General features: G+C 40.7%; 1 long non-coding RNA gene across 1 annotated transcript; it reads left to right on the forward strand.

Annotated features, from left to right (window-relative positions):
* The first annotated feature begins 6269 nt into the window (after positions 1-6269).
* On the forward strand, positions 6270-8299 carry LOC139195276 (uncharacterized). The gene is made up of 4 exons (XR_011580023.1): positions 6270-6400; positions 6484-6647; positions 7000-7066; positions 7928-8299. It is a non-coding gene; the product is annotated as an uncharacterized lncRNA (long non-coding RNA).
* The last annotated feature ends 1837 nt before the right edge of the window (positions 8300-10136 follow it).

Below are 10136 nucleotides of genomic sequence, written 5' to 3' on the forward strand. Positions count from 1 at the left end.
AAGGGAAGAGTTTAGGAACGCAAATCTGGAATTGGAGTGATTCCGTGGTCTTCCTTTGTTGCATTGCATGGGTTGCCTCCCAAGTAGCGCTTTCTTTTACGTCTTGCAGCCGGACAATGCTCTTTTGAAGGTTATTGAACCCCACGACATGGAGGGGTGTTTCCTCTACACCTTGTCCTTCGAACCACTTCATGCATTGGGTCCTTGAATGGAATGGGATAATGATCCTTTCGTAGTGTCGTGTTGTGCTTCTCTAAATCAACACGAACTCTCCCACCATATTGACTTTGATTAGGTACCTGCACCATACAAGGTAACAACCGATTAGTTGAAATGGGAATTGAAATTGGATCAGGTGGCTTACCTAGGTGCGGCATAGGAGTGGGAGTACAATGGACAGATGCACAAAGGTTGCACTCGGCCAAATTTGGTGATTTCAAGGTTGAGGCCGTGCATTCTTTGTTGCTCACTCCAATTCCCTCCTCGATGGTAGTTCGAGGTGCATTCTTCTTGACTAGTGTTGAACATTCCTGCCCTATATTTTCAATTACATTAATGGCACAACAAGAACGAACATCATTAGTATTCTGAATTGATTCAGGAATCTTAAAGTTAATCATATCACCACCAAAGGCCATAGTTACGGCTCCCTTGGCCACATCAATCTTGGTTTGAGCCGTTTTCATGAATGGTCGTCCAAGCAAGAGTGGTGATGGTGGAGAGTGAGTTGAGTCCTCCATATCAAGCACATAGAAATCTGCAGGAAAAATCAAATGGTCTACCTGCACCAAAACATCTTCCAACACTCCCTTGGGATATGCATTAGATCGATCGGCTAATTGAATTATAACGCCATCATTTTTAAGTTTTCCTAGATTCATAGATGCATAAACAGAATATGGCATGACATTAATTGATGCACCTAGATCTAGCATAGCATGTTCAAATCTTGTATTACCAATTACACAAGGGATTGTGAAACTACCTGGATCTTTGCATTTAGGTGGTAGCTTCCTTTGCAACATTGCAGAGACATTCTCGCTTACATGTACCACCTCCTTCTCCCTTATCCGCTTCCTTGTTGTACAAAGCTTCTTCAAGAACTTGGCATACTTCGGGATTTGCTTGATTGCATCCAAAAGAGGTATGTTAACTTGAACTTTCCTAAATGTCTCTAGAACATCTTTTTCCTCCTCTTCATTCTTGGATTGCAAAAATCTGCTAGGAAAGGGCACATTGGGTGGAATAATGTTAGAATTAACTGAACTTGGACCTTTCTTACCTAGGGTGGACGGATTGGAGGACTTAGGATCAATGGTTGCTTGCGGCAAAGGTTGCTCCACCTTTGCCGTGGGTTGCTTTGGGTTCTCCTCTCCAGATTTCAACGTTTCATCTTCTTTGGGACCTGATTTTGGTGGTGTAGGACCTGCCCCAACTTCTTTTCCACTCCTTAGCATGATTGCATTTGCGGTTTCAAAGCCTTCCTTTGGATTTGGAATGGTGGAACTAGGGAGTTGTCCGGGATCTCGAAACTTACCTACAAACTCGGCAATCTGCCCAATTTGTTTCTCAAGTTGATCCACCCTTCTGTCTTGGTTTTGCATAGCTTTAGCTTGATCTTCCTGCCCATTAGACAACTTAGTTAGTATCTTAAGAAGTGCATCATTGTCAAGAGACGTACCTGAGGCACTTGGGCCGGATTGGGCTTGATTTTGGGGTGGGCCGTAAGTTTTGGGAAAGAACCCCGGGGGTTGTTGCCTAAAGCCTCCTTGGTTTTGAGGTTGTTGGGGATCCCTCCACTTGAAATTTGGGTGGTCTCGCCACCCCAGATTATACGTGTTGGAGTATGGATCATTTCTTGACTGATTTTGGCTTTGAAACCCAATGGCATTCGCACTCTCCCATCCGCCATTCTCGATGAGTTAAGGACATTTTTCGGAGACATGTCCTTGGATAGAACATACGCCACATACCACAGGTCCTTGCATCTTCATTCCCTCGGCCATCTGTGAAACAATAGAAGTAAGATTAGCCAATTGTGAATGAAGATCGGAAGTCGCACTTACCTCATGTACTTGGTGCCGTGAGGGTCCTCTTTGGCCTACACCCTCGTACTGTTGAGCGTTCAACGCTCTATTAGCAATCAAGACCTTGGCAGCCATGGGTGTTTTATCCACCAATGCTCCCCCCGCCGAAGCATCAAGCATTTGACGTTCTAGAGGTAGGAGGCCCTCGTAGAAATATTGCAAGAGCAATTCCTCCTTCATCTGATGCTGTGGACAAGAAGCAACAAGTGATTTAAATCGTTCATAATATGTAGGAAAAGACTCACCTTCTTCTTGCTGAATTCCGCTTATCTTTTTGCGTAGGAGGATGATGCGAGAAGTTGGAAAGAACTTCTCCAAGAACGCTCTCTTCATACTCTCCCAAGAAGTGACAGTGCCGGGAGCTAACTCGTATAACCAATCCTTGGCTTTGTCCATCAAAGAGAATGGAAAAGCCTTCATCTTCAAGATATTTCCGTCAACATTGACGGGAGTCATACTAGAGCAAACTACTTCAAATTCTTTCAAATGTTTGTTAGGATCTTCCATGGACAAGCCATGGTATTTAGGAATATGATGAAGCAAACTTGACTTTAATTCAAACTCATCCGTCTTACCTTGGGCAGCCATGGGGTATTGAATACACAAGGGTGCGGCATTATCCAAACCCGAGGCGGAAAGCTCCTTGAGTGTACGATTGTCCATGGCCATGCCTTGGACTTCTTCAAATATCCCTGCCGTGGCTTCCTCCTCCTCTTCTTGTACGTTTTCTTCAAGGTCAGATTCGGAACTGGGTGGATGATGCTCTTGGTGGTTTCTAGCTCTCCTTAACTTCCTCTCAAAATCGTCGTCAAAATCCAAGATGTTTGTACGAATCGGTTGAGAGCTTCTAGTCATACATTAGTACCTAAGAAACAAGAAACAAAAATTAGGTCAGAAACTTAAACAAAGTCAGAAACAAAGTGAAATAAAAGAAACAAAAACAATCCAAGGGATTAGCAACTTTGCTAATCCCCGGCAACGGCGCCAAAAATTTGATGCGAAATAAATAAGCACACAAATTAAACCCTCTTTTTGTCAAATTGTAGCAAAGATGTAAGTAGGGATCGTTCTAGACCGGGGATTAGGAGGGATTGCTAAACGCTTGGAAACTGACTTAAACACTCAAAAACAAAGTTAAAAACACTAAACTAGACTCAAAGAATGCAAAACTAAAAGTTAAAACACTTAAACAAACCTAAGAACCAAAACAGCAACTAGAAGGCTCAAAACTGCCTAAAAACCACTTTCTGGGCAGTTTTGAGCACCTACACTAATTTGGACGAAATTTGATGAAAACTTGAATCAAAATACTTAGAAACACAAATCAAAACACTTTCTAACTAATCTAAGACTTCAAATTAAAGGGGGATTTGTTTTGGACGAAAATTTAACACAAAACAGAAACTTTAATTAACACAGATTGTAAAAACGATTTTGGTGAAATAGATGGTTAAAAGGGCTAGTTAGGAGGTTCTTCTCCACACATGTCACACTTGCAACAAAACGATTTTCAGTTGTTCTTCCAATAAATTATGAATACTCAACGCCCCAAGTTAACCGTGAATTGCACTAATTAACCCTCAGTTTTTCCACAAGTTATTAAGTTGGATGATTGCATACGACAACCCAAAACATTCCCTACAAGTTCCCTACATGAATTGCATAATAGAGATACAAGCAAGAATCATTACGTTCTATGAAAAACATAAGCATTGACGAAGCATTTGTTACTATAAATTGCATGAAACTTATGCTAAGAATTCATTCAACGCGATCGTTTTCAAGCGATCTTCACTACTTGTGATTATAAGATTGTAACTATTAGGTGAAACTCCCTCATAATCTAGCATCATATTCATGCATGAAAACTAAGCGTGCACTCTTAATCAACATACACAAATAAGTTATCAATCAAATAGATGAACGAATTGAATCCATGACTTATGAAATAACAACTGAATGTAATCGAATCAAATTGCAAGCATGTACATGGTTTCGAATCACCCCCCAACTAAGGGGGTTTAGTTCCTCATACTCACAACACAAAGTTTATTGAATTGAAACATCAAAGACATAAGAAAGATTACACCTAAAATGCCAAAGAAGTCCACTTTGAATTCTGCACAGAAAGCTCCTCTTTCTTCTTCTCCTTGTTGCGGCAGAGTTGGTTTAGGGGGTTTTTGGATGGTTTTTTGATGTAGGAAGGGAATTAGGATGGTATGGGGGTGCGGCAAGGTGTGTGGGTGGTGTATGGAGGTGTAGGATGGTGTATAGAGGTGGAGAATGGTGGCTGGAATGGATGAAGGCTGCGGCAAAGTGGGGAATAGGGTTTTGACGAATTTCTGAATATGGAGAGGGAGAGCCTCTGCGGCTAGGTGTAAAATACATATATATAGACACCTAAAACCCTAAATAAATCAGATTGGGCTAGGGTTAGGTGCAGCTACTTAAGTGGACTAGGGTTAGGGTTTGTAAAATAGGCTTCTAGGATGGAAAGGTGCGGCATGGGCCTAGAATAACTAATCAGATTTTTGCATGTGAACAAGGCCTAGGTGTGGTTGATTAAGTGGGCTAGGGTTAGGGTTTAGGTGCGGCATAGGTCCAAGAGTTAAAGATGGGTCATCCAAAAGCCCAAAACCGAGAATAGAAACTCACGAAAATGGAAACCTTCAAGAATAGAAACTTCCAACTTTAGAAACTTTGGTTGCCAATTCCGATTTAGGAAAGATCAACCCAAAATGGAAACTTTTAGGCTTAGCTTTCCTACTTCAAGTAGGAAACCTCAAATCTTCAACTCATCAATTCCATCCCAACCTTGTGTTCCAAGCATGTCCTTTTTAATCCAATCTCACATTTTGCTCCAAAAGCTCCAAATTGCATCATTTCATGTAATATGTCCTTTAAACCTGAAAACACATGAAAGTAGCTTAAAAGACTACTTTAACGAAGAAAACAAAACAAAGATGCATAAGAACTAGCTAACTAAGGCGCATAAATATGCTCCTATCAAAGCGGAATGCACGTGAAAACTACTGTTAAATTATCCCAGGCTTGCCGACACGAGTAATGGAACAATGCCTTCCCAGCCATTAAGAAAATTCTATAAATGTTGAACTTCAAAGTGAAGCAGTCTCACCCAACTTTCAGCCTCACTTAACCCTTCATCCTCTCTGAAATGGCTTTCCAACAAACCCTCTCGAGTCACTCTGTATTTTTCATCCCCTGGGATACCCCTGCAAACAACCCATCCAGAGCACAAGTATTTCATATCATAAGGGTTGAGAGCAAGAGTATCTCATATCATGCTTTCTCCCTGTCCTTTCTCCAGCCAGCTCTTGCTCTCGAGTACTCATCATCTTATGCTTTCGCTTTGTCTCTCACTTATAAGGGAAGTGAAGATGATACCTCGAAGCATGTGGAGACAACATGTTGATTCATCCTCAACTAAGGACAAGGAGAAAGAGAGCAAGAGGTGGGCACTTGGAAAGATTGAAGAAAGAAACAGACCAACACCTTTACCTCGTGCCTGCCCGCCGTGCAGAAGAAACAAGCAGAGAAGAATGCAGACTGCTAATGCGAAAATTAACTAGCGCTCAAATTAACCCTCTTTTTATCAATTGTAGTAAGTATGTAAGTAGGGATCGTTCTAGGCCGGGGATTAGGAGGGATTGCAAAATCACTTGAAAACTGACTCAAATACGTAAAAACAAGTTTAAAACACTAAACTAGACTCAAAGAATGCAAAATTAAACTTTAAAATACCAAAACAAACCAAAAGACTCAAAACAGCCTAAAAACCACTTTCTGGGCAGTTTTGGACACTAAGCACCAAATTGGACGAATTTGGGTTTTAACTTGAATCAAAACACTTAAAAACACAAAGTAAAACACTTACTAACTAATTTGACACTTTAAAACAAGACATAAACTTTGTAAAACAAAACAGTTTTGAAAACGAATTTGGTTTAAATGGATGAATGGAAGGCTAGCTAAGGGGTTCATCTCCACACATGTTATGTAACAGCCCGTCCCGTATTAACGTTTTTATAAGTGTGAAGTTTGTTTAATTATCCTAGTTTTTAAGAGTGGACGTTTTGTCTGTGTGTTTGTTTGAAAATGACTTATGGACTATACACTCAGACACACTCATTATTCATTATTCCTTCCCGTGATTCCCTCAAACACTCACACTCTCTCTCTCTTTCTACACTCACGGCAAAACAACAAGGATCTTCAAATCTTCACAGATCGAAGAAACAAAGACCACCATCGTCTTCATCTCGTCGATACGAATTCATCCATACCCATTTCAGGTAAGAACTTCAACGTTTTCACGTCGAACAACTCACCTCCGAGTTTGACACTATTCATCAACTTTGTATTGGTTGATTTTTAGGGGTTTTTAAGCTCATAGGGAGCTTAAGGAGGTTCTTAGGAAGCTCGGAATGCTTCGTTGGAAGTTTTTGGAAGTAAAAACACAGAGATCGGAAAGTTCAATGTTTGGTCGGAACTTTCGAGGCGTTTTCCGGTGAATTCCCGGCGAGTTAAGGGTCGAGACAGGTATAGATTTGTTCGTCTCTTCAATATCTTCATTTTGATATAAAGAACGTTGAAAATGGTGAAGAAATGAAGAAGTTATGGCAATTTGAAAAACTGCCCAGAAACCGGCGAAACCAGTCCGGCGAGCCGAGGAAGAAGACGCGCGTGGGGGCGCGTAGGTCAGTGCCACCCACGGCGCGTGGGGGCGCGTGTAGGGTTCAAAAAATATTTCTAAAAATATGTCGACGTCCGTGACGTCGTGTAGATCACCGTGGTATATTCACATACCCAAATTGAGCAACGTATAAGAAAGTTATTGATGAATGTTTGTGTATGTGCGTTTAAATGATGTTTTATAATTATTTTTGTATAGGTGAAAATTTTACTGACGAAGAACGTAACCAAAATAGGCGAGGGGGTTACGAACCGGCTACTTATCAGTGAGTGGGCAGTTTTGTTTTCCGTATACATATATACTATTGAGTCTTCCCAGAAATTGAATTTAAATGAAAGCATGATTTAAAATGCCATGGATAGAATTATATGAAAAGTATGATTTGAAATGCCATGCATAGAAGTATATGAAAAGCATGAATTGATATATGATGCATATATATATGTGAATTGGTGCTGTGGACGCACAGGTAAGTATCAGGTGAGTTTTATATTATTCATGTGCATTGTTGATGTGTATATTGTGGATAGCTCATAACCTGCAATCATGGTGTTAGTGCTTATATTATTCACCACACCGCACGTTCGTCTTGGATCCAAGTAGGTGGATGTCGTACAGACCAAGTGAGGGTTCCGACATGCTAGTCGTATAGATTACTAGATGTGATTCCGACTAGTGGGTGACCTTAGATTATGTGCACAGATGATTGATGAGAAGCACTAGAGCGTATCATTACACCATTCATGTCGTACAGACTACTTCAGGTAGTTCCGACTTATCTGCAGTGTAGTGCCGTACAGGTCACCGAGGTGACTCCGGTTGGATTGGATGTTGAGCTATAGAATTAACCATACAGGACCAACTGCAGGGTCTCCGGTTAATTCACTATTTCACCTGTTACATTGATGCATCATTTATTTTGTTTTCGAAATTAAAACATGGCATACTTTCGGGTTTTAAAGAAAAATTGATGATTCGAGATTTATGAAAAGTATTATGTTATTATATTATTTTCTGGGAAAAGTATACAGGTTTTACAGTGAGGGGTTAGAATTATTTTTGGCGAAATGTTTTTTGAAAAGCTTGGTTTTACTGACCCACTCAATTTTGTTTTTCGCCCCTCCAGGTTCTTGATAGCAGAGTTTTGGTGGCCACGAGGAATCCAACGGTATTCTGACAGAATTCACAAAAGTAGGACTCACCCTCGAGGGTTTCCATTTTAATAATTGTATTTTTAAAAGCTTCCGAACTGTGTAAATGGTTACGTCACTCTCATGTGACGGCCAGCATGCCCTCCTTCGGGACGGGGTGTGTCAGTTGGTATCAGAGCATGGTTGCAATCTTGGACATCTTGAGAAGTTTCTAGTGAATTCTGTCAGAACTACACCGCCTCGTAGCAAACCACGTAGTTAGAGGAATTTAGTCTCCCTGATTTAGCGATTTAGGAGAAACTATTATTATGGTGATTCAGCCTATTATAAAAAGGGACATTTTAAGACGGGTTATGAGTCGAATTTGAATCACCTTATGAAATGATGAGCTTAGTTTCCCCGATTTAACTTAGTTATGTGAAACTACTATTAATGTGATTCAGTCTGTTATCCGTCCTTCCCAAATGACTACCTTTGAGATTGTTTATAAGTTGAAACTGAATCACTTTATGGAAAAATGATGTCACTGGAGGAAACAGCCGATTGAAAGTTGTTTAAAGAATTGTCTATTCCTTCGGCATATATGGATGATAATAAGCAAGAGTTTACAATTTGAGACAAGGAAAGATGACAGCGAATAAGTATTATAGAAAGTTTACGGACTTGCCTTATTACCATCCGGATGTTGTTGATAATCCGACAGAGGAAGGATGATAAGGATAAAGGTCAGTCATCTCGAGAACCTTGAAAGATTCAGAGCTTTAAAAAGAAGTGAAGCTAATTTTAGTTCTTTTGACGAAGGTTTTAATGCCATTGATCAGAGGCGAAGTGATAGATGTATTGGTAATCCCAGATCTCAGAGGCAAGGTGACTTTAGTAGAGGAAATGTACCTTTGTGCTGTAAGAACAATAGCATGCACTTTGGAGAGTGTAGGTGGGAAAACAGAGTATGCTTTACACGTGGACAAATGGGACATAGAGCTACAAGATACTCAGAATCTTTCGGGCTTGATCATGGGCACGTTAAACATTCCTGGTTACTTTGCTAGAGTTTTAATTGATCTTGATGTAGAAATTTCTTATTATTGACGATGTTGCCAAAGAGAGTAATGTTGGAGCACGATCGAGGCATATATATAGGTATTTCTATTGAAGAGCAAGATGATAATATTGCACCCTCGGGAATTGTTGCTTACTTATCGAGACAACGATGATTTATCAGTATTGCGGGCTGCATACCGTAATATTAATAACTTATTCGTGGATTCGTTAAGCAAGTAAACAAGGTAATTTTTTTTTTTATATTAAAATTCATTAAAAAGGGAACATTAAGCAGAAAAATAAAATGAACATTAAACACAAAAATACAAGAGAGAGAGCCTTCACAAAGGCTACTTAGGAGAAGTCTCAGTAGTCGGCGGAGCCTCAGCAGTCGGCGGAGCCCCAGTAGGAGGAGGTATTGGAGGTTGATCATTTCGAGCTTCAGTATGCGGTACAGCCCCAGAAGATGAAGGCAAATGTTGTTGGAACAAACCCACAAACCTCTGATGATCAAGTAAAATCTGACCATCAGATTCTTGTATCTGGTCAATTTTCCTCTTTATGTTTGTAGCATAGCTATGTGCGAGCCGGTGCAACTGTTTATTCTCCTGCTTGAGCCCTCTAATCTCCTGTTTGAGACTCATCACTTCAGCCGCCAATGATTCAACCTGGCGGGTTCGAGCAAATAGGCGTTGGGCCATATTAGACACAGAACCTGCACACTGAACACTGAGAGCCAGAGAATCCTTAACAGCTAACTCATCAGACCGTTTGGAAAGTAGTCTGTTATCTTTGGGAGTGAGAAGGTTCCTGGCCACCACCGCAGCGGTCATATCATTCTTCATCACGGAATCCCCAACGGTAAGAGGACCAGTAGGGGAGACAAAGGATGGGCGCCATATGTTGTCTGGAGAAGGCGGGGCTACCTCTTCAACAAAGTTCAAGTCAAAACGACGGTCGGAGGGGCCAGACATTTTCAAAAGTGTTGAAAAGAGAAGAGGTCGGACAAATCAAGAATTTAGAAGTGCACGAAGAGAGTTTCTATAGGCAGAAATTCAAGTGTGTTTTGAAATGAACTGCGTGCCTCTATTTAAATCAGCTCGACGGGATTTCAGAGATCAAAGAGGCCATTTTTAAAAAAAT

The sequence above is a fragment of the Malus domestica genome, chromosome 04, assembly GCF_042453785.1.
Source record: "Malus domestica chromosome 04, GDT2T_hap1".
Classification (NCBI taxonomy): domain Eukaryota; kingdom Viridiplantae; phylum Streptophyta; class Magnoliopsida; order Rosales; family Rosaceae; genus Malus; species Malus domestica.